The 8,224-nt window shown below is 38.2% G+C and overlaps 1 pseudogene; it reads right to left on the bottom strand.

Moving 5' to 3' along the window:
* Positions 1–1,319: 1,319 nt before the first annotated feature.
* Positions 1,320–7,303, bottom strand: LOC150060352 (immunoglobulin kappa variable 1-39 pseudogene; annotated as a pseudogene).
* Positions 7,304–8,224: the final 921 nt, after the last annotated feature.

Consider the following 8,224-nt stretch of genomic DNA (forward strand, 5'->3'; position numbering starts at 1 on the left):
CAGTATTGTATCTGCCTCAGACTGATCCAAACAGGAAAAAGTGAACAATCTCTGCTAAGGGCCTGGTGGTCAAGTGAGATATAGAAACAAACCATGAATCTTCAAATGGTACAGCTGGGCTTCCTCCAGCTTCTGAACAGAAAGCACAGTATGTGCAATAGGTGTGGACCCGGATCATATGCTTGATGGAAGTATTTGAAGGGTCAATATAAATGAAAAACCAAGGTAGATAATTGATTCATATATACCTGGCTAGCTAATACTGCTGAAGGGACAAAGAGATTTTTCATTAAATATCTCATCATTTATGAGAATTCTCTTGATGGTTTATATTTCCATGATAGTTCTCCAAGAGTTTGTAGATTGTATATAGCCAGATTGTCAAATTACTGACTCAAGTTAGAGTCACACTCACAGAAAAAGCACAATCCCCTTTCCTGGTAGACTCAGACCTTCTGCTCTGCTGCTCAACAAAACAGCACCCATGAGCACAGCCCCCAGCCAGAAGGGAGGTTTTTGTTCAGGGCTGTATCACTGTGGGAGGATCATGTGTACCTTGAAAGCAGTAGTAAACACCAATATCCTCAGTCTCCACCCTGAGGATTTTTAGTGTGAAATCTGTGCCTGACCCACTGCCACTGAACCTGTCTGGGACCCCAGTAAATCAGTTGGAAACCTTATAGATCAGGAGTTGTGGAGACTGGCCAGGCTTCTGCAGTACCATTCCAAATAGGTGTTTCCATAGCTATTCATAAGGCTCAGACTAGACCTGCAGGAGATGGAGTGAGGCTGGCTCTCCCCGGGTTACAGGCAGGGAGAGTGGAGACTGGGTCAGCACAACATCTCCACTGCATCCTGAAATTAGAATAAGACAGATGTGCAAAGTTATGTACAAATATAGCAAAGGAATATCTTTTAGTTATAATTTGACATATCTCACCTATTGTTAATATTTCATTATAATCTATAAATATGTTATATTAAAATAGAGCTGTTTAAAATATAAATGGGTCTCTTGGAGTCACCTATATTATATTCATCAAGCAGAGTCATCATTGAAGTAGCTTCAGTGATGAAGCATATCTCCTTCTGAAATGTTTCCCTTTCTCACACACCTAAACCTCACTTGCTGCATCATGGATAACAAGACCTGCATGTCTAACACATGGATTGGACACAACTGGGCCCAGAGAGCTCACTCTCATTCCTCATCTCCCTTTGACCTTACCAGGGATCCAGAGCATTAACAGCCAGAGGAGCTGAGAGAAGGACGTCATTTCTAGGAGTGAAATGAGGAGTCTTCACTGGTCAAGGCAAGTTCAGAGCTGAGCCTTTATCTCAGACTTAGAGAGGAAGGTCCTCCCTAGGGAGCAGTATGCAAATATCCAGGTGGGGGCAACAGTGTGAGAAGAGCCAAAGGAGGGTGAGGCCTGCTCTTCTGAGGAAGGTGACATCAGATGTGCTCTAGGTTTGGTGATAACCAATAAAATCCAGGATGCCTGCAGCTCTTGGAAGAAGGACCCCACTGAGAAAACCTGAAACAGCTGGGTGGATGGGGTGCACATGGCTCTTCCATCCTAAAACAGCATCAGAGACCCCAAGATATGCAAGTTTATGTCCAGGACACTCTCCAGGATGGGAATGGACACTCTTCCAGGTTCTCCTGAATCTTCCTCAGGTAGTCTAGAAAAGGACACAGCACCTAGTGTTGGCTGAACAGTTTGTCAAGGAATTATCTAATAACAGTAAAATGATGAAATAAAGAGACTGGTGATTCTCAAAGTTACCAAGGTATGGGTTTAGAGATGTTATCTAGGAGTGATAGAAGCTTTGTTTGTTTGCTTGCTTGCTTTTTATCTGTTGTTGGGCTTGAAATCTGGGACTGGGCGCTGTAACTGAGATCTTGAGCTCAAGGATACCACACTACCCCTTGAGCCACAGTGCCACTTCCAGTTTTCTAGTGATTAATTGGAGATAAGAGTCACAGACTTTAGTGCCTGGGCTGGCTTTGAACCGCCATTTTCAGATCTCAGCCTCCTAGTAGCTAGAATTACATGCATGAGCCAGCACACTCAATTAGCACCTCTGCTCATCAAAATCTTCCAATTAAGACCTAGGGGAAGGAATTGACAGGAAGAACAATATTTCCTCTTACAGGTATTGAGTAATCAAATGACCTTTTTTAAGGGAATGAAGAAATGGTAGAAATGATTATATTTAAAAGTGTGATACATGCTCAATGTAACAATGTTTTAAGTCCACTAAATATCCTGTCATTCTTGCACACTATGTTTGTACAGCAAATTAATCAAGTGATTTCTTAAAAGTTCCCACTGGAGAGTAATGGAAGTCTAAAATTGATCAAATTGCCTTGTACTCAAACACTGACATGGTGAACTGAAACTTCTTTGTGGAACTTTCCAAATAATTATAGATGTGCATATGTTTAATTCTGATTACCTTAAATTAGCATAATATCTTCAAATGCCTCTAGTCCCCAAACTACTTTAATCAGTCTTTTCTTATTTCAGAGATTTTAGTGTCTACTTCACCTGGGAAGAGATAGCACATGGAGAAGTAGACTGGTAATGATATCCTATGGAACAAACTGGCCATGGGAAGAAGTCCTGACCACTGTCCACGGGAAGGTGAAAGTTATTCTCATGGAGTGAATCGGTTCTCATAATAGTTGCTTGAATTAACTTAAGACAACTATATGCATGGCTACTTGAACTTGCAGCTGTTTCTTCATTAGCAAACCATTTTGTAAAAAAGATAGGTCTGGCCTCACCTGAATACAGACAGTTTGTGAGGATAATCCACTTCCTGCATCTATAACTAATGTAAACAAGACATTTATTCAGAGCTTAGGTCAGTTACTTTGCTAGAGAAAAGGACTGACACAGGTGTGTGTGTGTGTGTGTGTGTGTGTGTGTGTATGAGAGAGAGAAAGAGAGAGAGAGATAGAGAGAGAGAGAGAAAGAGAGAGAGAGACAGACAGAGACAGAGACAGAGAAATGTGGTTTCAATAATAATGTTCTTAATGGGCTGAGGAGTAAAATGCATCCTTTACCTGTAAAACTCATCTCTTCCCATACAACTCCCTAAGCCTAACAGGAATCCTATTGTTAACATGCTGATGTGCAGAATCACATTCAGGAGACCTGTTGTAGTTTTATACATGTAGCCTGCTCTCAACAATTCCGATAGTAATTCTGAATTCTGGACACATTCTGAGCAGAAAGGAGAATAAGATTTCATCCACGTCTCATTGGATTTGCTTGAGATGTATTAGGGTATACAATTTGCACACAAAAATCTGTAGCTTTTCTGTATGGCAACAATGAGAAGAGGGAGGCAGAAATCAGGAAAGCCTGATTTCTTGAGTTATAGCCTCAAAAATAATTTTAAAAACCCTCAGAATTAACAAAGAAATGAAAGCATTAAAACCTAATGACAGCATAGAACTCCATATCACATCTTCCTGATCCATTCATCATCTGGGTGTGAAAAAAGAAAATAAAGCAGGTTCAAGAAAGTAGAAAACCCTCTAATATTCCTGCATTGGATTAATTAAATGAAAATGGTAATACTGCCAAATGCTAGCTACAGATCCATTGCAATACCCATCAATATCGTAACAACATTCTTTTTTCTAGATTTTACACTTTATTAATAAATGTAATAATGAAGTTATTGGAAAACATATTAATAAACATAATACAATATTGATGTTTCATTAATAAACATAATTTAAATGAACATAATCATGAAGAAGAAATTATTGATAGAGAAACATACCCATCTCAACAAATACAATCCAAGTACATGGAAAATCTTCTACCCAGGAAACACTGGATGTAAACATGGACAGTCCAAGAAAATTCCTTAATAAAACAGAAAAGGTGATCTAAAAGCTCCTATACAATAATAAAAGACACTGGATAGCAAAAAGAAAAATCCTTAACAGGAAGAAGAGTGCTGAAGGAATCTCAACATCAGATTTCAAAATCTATTATAAAGCTGTAGTTATAAAAATAGCTTGGTAATGGCAAATAAATAAGCCTGAGGACAAATGAAATAGAACTGAAGACATGGAAATGATTTTATAGAATTATGGTCAACTAATCATTGATAGGGAAATGAAAGCAAGCAAGCAAGAAAGAACAAATAAAAGGAAAGAAAGAAAGAAAAGAAGAAAAGGAACAAAAAATCAGGATGAAAGAAACACAGCCTCTTCAAATTTTGCTGAAAGTATTGGCTATACATACACAGAAAACTGAAGTTAGACCCTTATATATTACCCTACACCAGAATCAATTCCAAATGGATCAAAGACTTCATAAGATCAGGTGCCCTAAAAATATTACAGATACTGACCAGGGAAACATTATGGTTCCTTGGCACAGGTCAAACTTCCTAAATAAAGATCCAGAAACACAGCAGTCTGAGGTAGTTTTTGACTTTATAACATGTTCTCAGTAATGCTGCCACTGTTGGTTCTGAATTCTGGACAAATCCTGAGTAAGAAAGAAAATAATATCACATCCATCTGTAGCTGTGCTTGCTCCCTTTGTGTAAAGTTTTTTTTGAGAACTGTTCCAAATTTAGTGCAAATACCTCATTTTCCATGGACTGAGACTGACTGAAGCTCTTGCTATGTTATAAGTTGCTGACAAGAAGAGGCACATGTGAACCTGGTCTTAGGCAAAGCCTTCCTGGATATATTCTGAGAGTTGGGCCATGACCTCACTGGGTCCTTAGCTGTGAACTCATCTCATCACAGTCTCTTCAGGACATGCATTTCCCACCACTACTCTCCTCTCAGATTTCCTATAATATTCTGAATGAGATGATAGCTCTTCTAAATGCATAACCTCAAATGGGATTAGAAGCCTTAAGAGACTCCATTCTAAGCAGCTGGACAGAGATGAAATGAAAGACATGTGAGAATTTCATACACATTTCTTATTTTTAATTATATGTCATTATCTATAAAGATTTGTACATAAGTGACCATTAAACATGTCAATGTATACATGCAATGCATATTGAGTACTATAACAACTTTCATCTTCTCAGTCTAACTCCTCCCTTCCTGACATACATATTTCTATGATTAAAAATACTATCTGAGCAATTCAATGTGAGTGCATGACTCTGTATATCTAGATGGTACATTAAAGACACTTTTCTGATAATTCTGACAAATTAATGTAACATGAGTCCCTATTTATCTATACCTACTACATGTTTCTATAAAAGTTTTAAATATATCCTACTTTTCACAAGCTTTCGTATGTTTGTATTTCTTTTTTTATGAAAACATGAGTTTTATTTTTGTGTTTGTTGTTCTTTTCTCATATAATTTTATTGTAATTAATAGAAGGGTTAGATTATAATCACTAGGTAGAAGATGCATTACTTCACAAATATTGATACTCTTTCTCAGATATTTTTGTATTTCTATGTGTGGACTTATTTGAACTTGGCTGAAAGCCAATGGTGCTTTGTCCATTGGCTCTGAATAACACCCTGAGATCAAGCAACAGGAAAAATATTTCTGGTTTAGGAGAACAATTCCTAAACAGATATACAGAATTTTTATTCTTTTGCCTTGATATTTATTCACCTAACTAAAATTAATTATTCCAGTCTATTTTCAAGGATGAGATCATGGCGTTGATTTTGACATTCAGGATCAAAGATAAATGAATTATCTGATTATTAGAGAATGCACTAGTTGTTAACATGTTATATGAAATAAGGTTTTTAATAAAATACTTTATTTGCAAAAGAAATCAGAAACCTGACTATGAGAGACTGATGTGTAATGTGATGAACTTGACAAGTATATTATTTAGATCATTGCACAATGTGTGCACATAGCTAAATATCCAGTTGCACTTAAAATACAATTAAACTGTGGCAACAAAAATTATACTAAAATTTCAAATAACCAAATAATTTGATAGGGAAGGGGGGAAAACCAAGACCGGTGGGGGGTGTGGGGGAGGAGGGAAATGGGTACCAAGACATGTGAAAGGATATCAATGTACGTGAATTAATGCACCTTCTATCTGGCATATATCATGTAACCTTTTTACTAATTACAATAACAAAAAGAAAAAAAATTATACTAAAAATTAATGTCTATAATTGTTTACAAAATTGTTTTTCAAAAAATCATCTCAAATCTATTTTAACTTTCTTTAAAAAGTCTGCTATGTTGTACCTATTGTGGCTTCTTTTTCTCCATCTGCCTGAAAATTTATTTTTTAAGATTTTATCAACATTGATTTTTACATCATATTTCAAATGACATGTTTAGCAAATAAGTATGGGAATCTCTATATAAAATCACTGGCACATAAATTTTGGAACGTAATCACAATTAAGCAAAGGATTTGTGTGGATATTAGATCCAAACAGTACAAGAACAGTGACTCAATATTCAGGTACCCAAGATTATAGACAGGGTCTTAGAGAGAGAAAAATAACTACATAGATATAAAAATCAATGATGGGCTATTACTGACTTCAAATTTATAAGAAAACTGAACCACAAATGAGTAGAGATTGTGTCCTTTGTAAGTCAGAAGATGAATTGTCAGGTGTGTGCTGCTGGGGAGGAGCAGGAGGACAGAGAGTGAGAATGTGCAGATGCCTCCATGTCCTTCTTCCAATACTTTCCAGTGACTTTAAAATAATGGCTGCATGTGGGAAGCTGTGTCAGCAGGTGGAGGCAGCAGGAGGAGCAGCTAGGGAAGCCCAGACTCTCACTTCTGCTTCGTGGGAGGTTTTTGTTATGACTTGTATCACTGTGGGAGGAGTACTATAAACTTGTTGACAGTAATAAGTGGCCTCATCTTCAGCCTGCAGGCTGCTGATGGTGAGAGTGAACTCTGTCCCAGATCCACTGCCACTGAATCTGGATGGGACCCCAGAGTGTAAATTCTTTGCATAATAGATGAGGAGCTTGGGAGCTTCGCCTGGTTTCTGTTGATACCAGTGTAAATTACTACCAATGCTCTGACTGGACCTGAAATTGATGGTGACTCTGTCTCCTGGAGATGCAGACAGGGAGGATGGAGACTGGGTCATCTGGATGGCACATATGGAACCTGGGAGTAGAAACACAAAACAATTATCCTCCTTGCTATCCACTTTACAAGAGGTCTTCCCTGAAGTTCCCGACAGCCCTGGATGTACTAGGCTGAGTTTATGCTCAGCAATGTCCTTCCTTACCTTGGAGGCAGAGCAGCAGGAGCCCCAGGAGCTGAGCAGGGGTCCTCATGTCCATGCTGGGTGCTGACTGGACTGACTGCTGCCCAGGCTGTGGGCAGACTCTGAAGAAGTGCTCAGGGCAGTGGGCTGAGGTCTGGGCATATGCAAATGAGCAGGGGCTGGGCAGGGCTGGGCACAGCTGCAGGGCTGGCTCCTCTCTGAATGTCACTCAGCATAGGTTCCAAGTCCCCAGATTCCCCAGCTCAAACCAGGAGAGCACATACTCCCCCAAAGTTCACAAGGTGTAACCAGTCTCTCTACCAGGGGTAAACTGAGCTACCTTTCTCTTCATGGCTCAGTAAATGATTTCTCTCTACTTTAATGACAGTCTTTGTGAATGATGAGTGGAATGGGAAGGAGTTAGATAAACAAAAAGGTATTTCCCATTTAGGATAAAAAGAAAAACTAAGGAAAAAATTCATAAACATCTTGGATTGCATGACTCGTTCTCCCTAAAAACATGCTTATATAGCTTATATATGCTTGCACATTCTAAGATTCAGTCAGGTTCTTCTTCTTATGTGCCCTTTGGGATAAGTTATGTGTCTTTTAGATATATTATATTCATAAACTACTTTGATAAATGGTAACTCCTTTGCACAACTACTTTAGGAAAAGTCAAAGATAAATTTAGTTGATAAACACAAAAAAATAATTAAGAAAACAAGAAGGAGAAACTTTAGCTACGATTTAAATGACACACTGCAGTCTGAAATCTGGGAGCTGACTGCAGATTTGTGCCAGCAGAAAGGACCAAAACTCCTTCTTTATCTTTTTGAGATTGGGCAAAATGCCTCATAGTCTCAAGAGGGTTGCAGTGTCTCTGCAAATATTCATCAAATACAATTCTCAGATTTCAAAGCAGTCTGAAAAACATTTCAGAGGTAAAGGCTGACCTTCCTTCTCATTTCTTGATAACCAAGAACTTTCTCAAAAT

The sequence above is a fragment of the Megascapheus bottae genome, chromosome 7 (genome assembly GCF_031878675.1).
Source record: "Megascapheus bottae isolate mThoBot1 chromosome 7, mThoBot2.hap1, whole genome shotgun sequence".
Classification (NCBI taxonomy): Eukaryota; Metazoa; Chordata; class Mammalia; order Rodentia; family Geomyidae; genus Megascapheus; species Megascapheus bottae.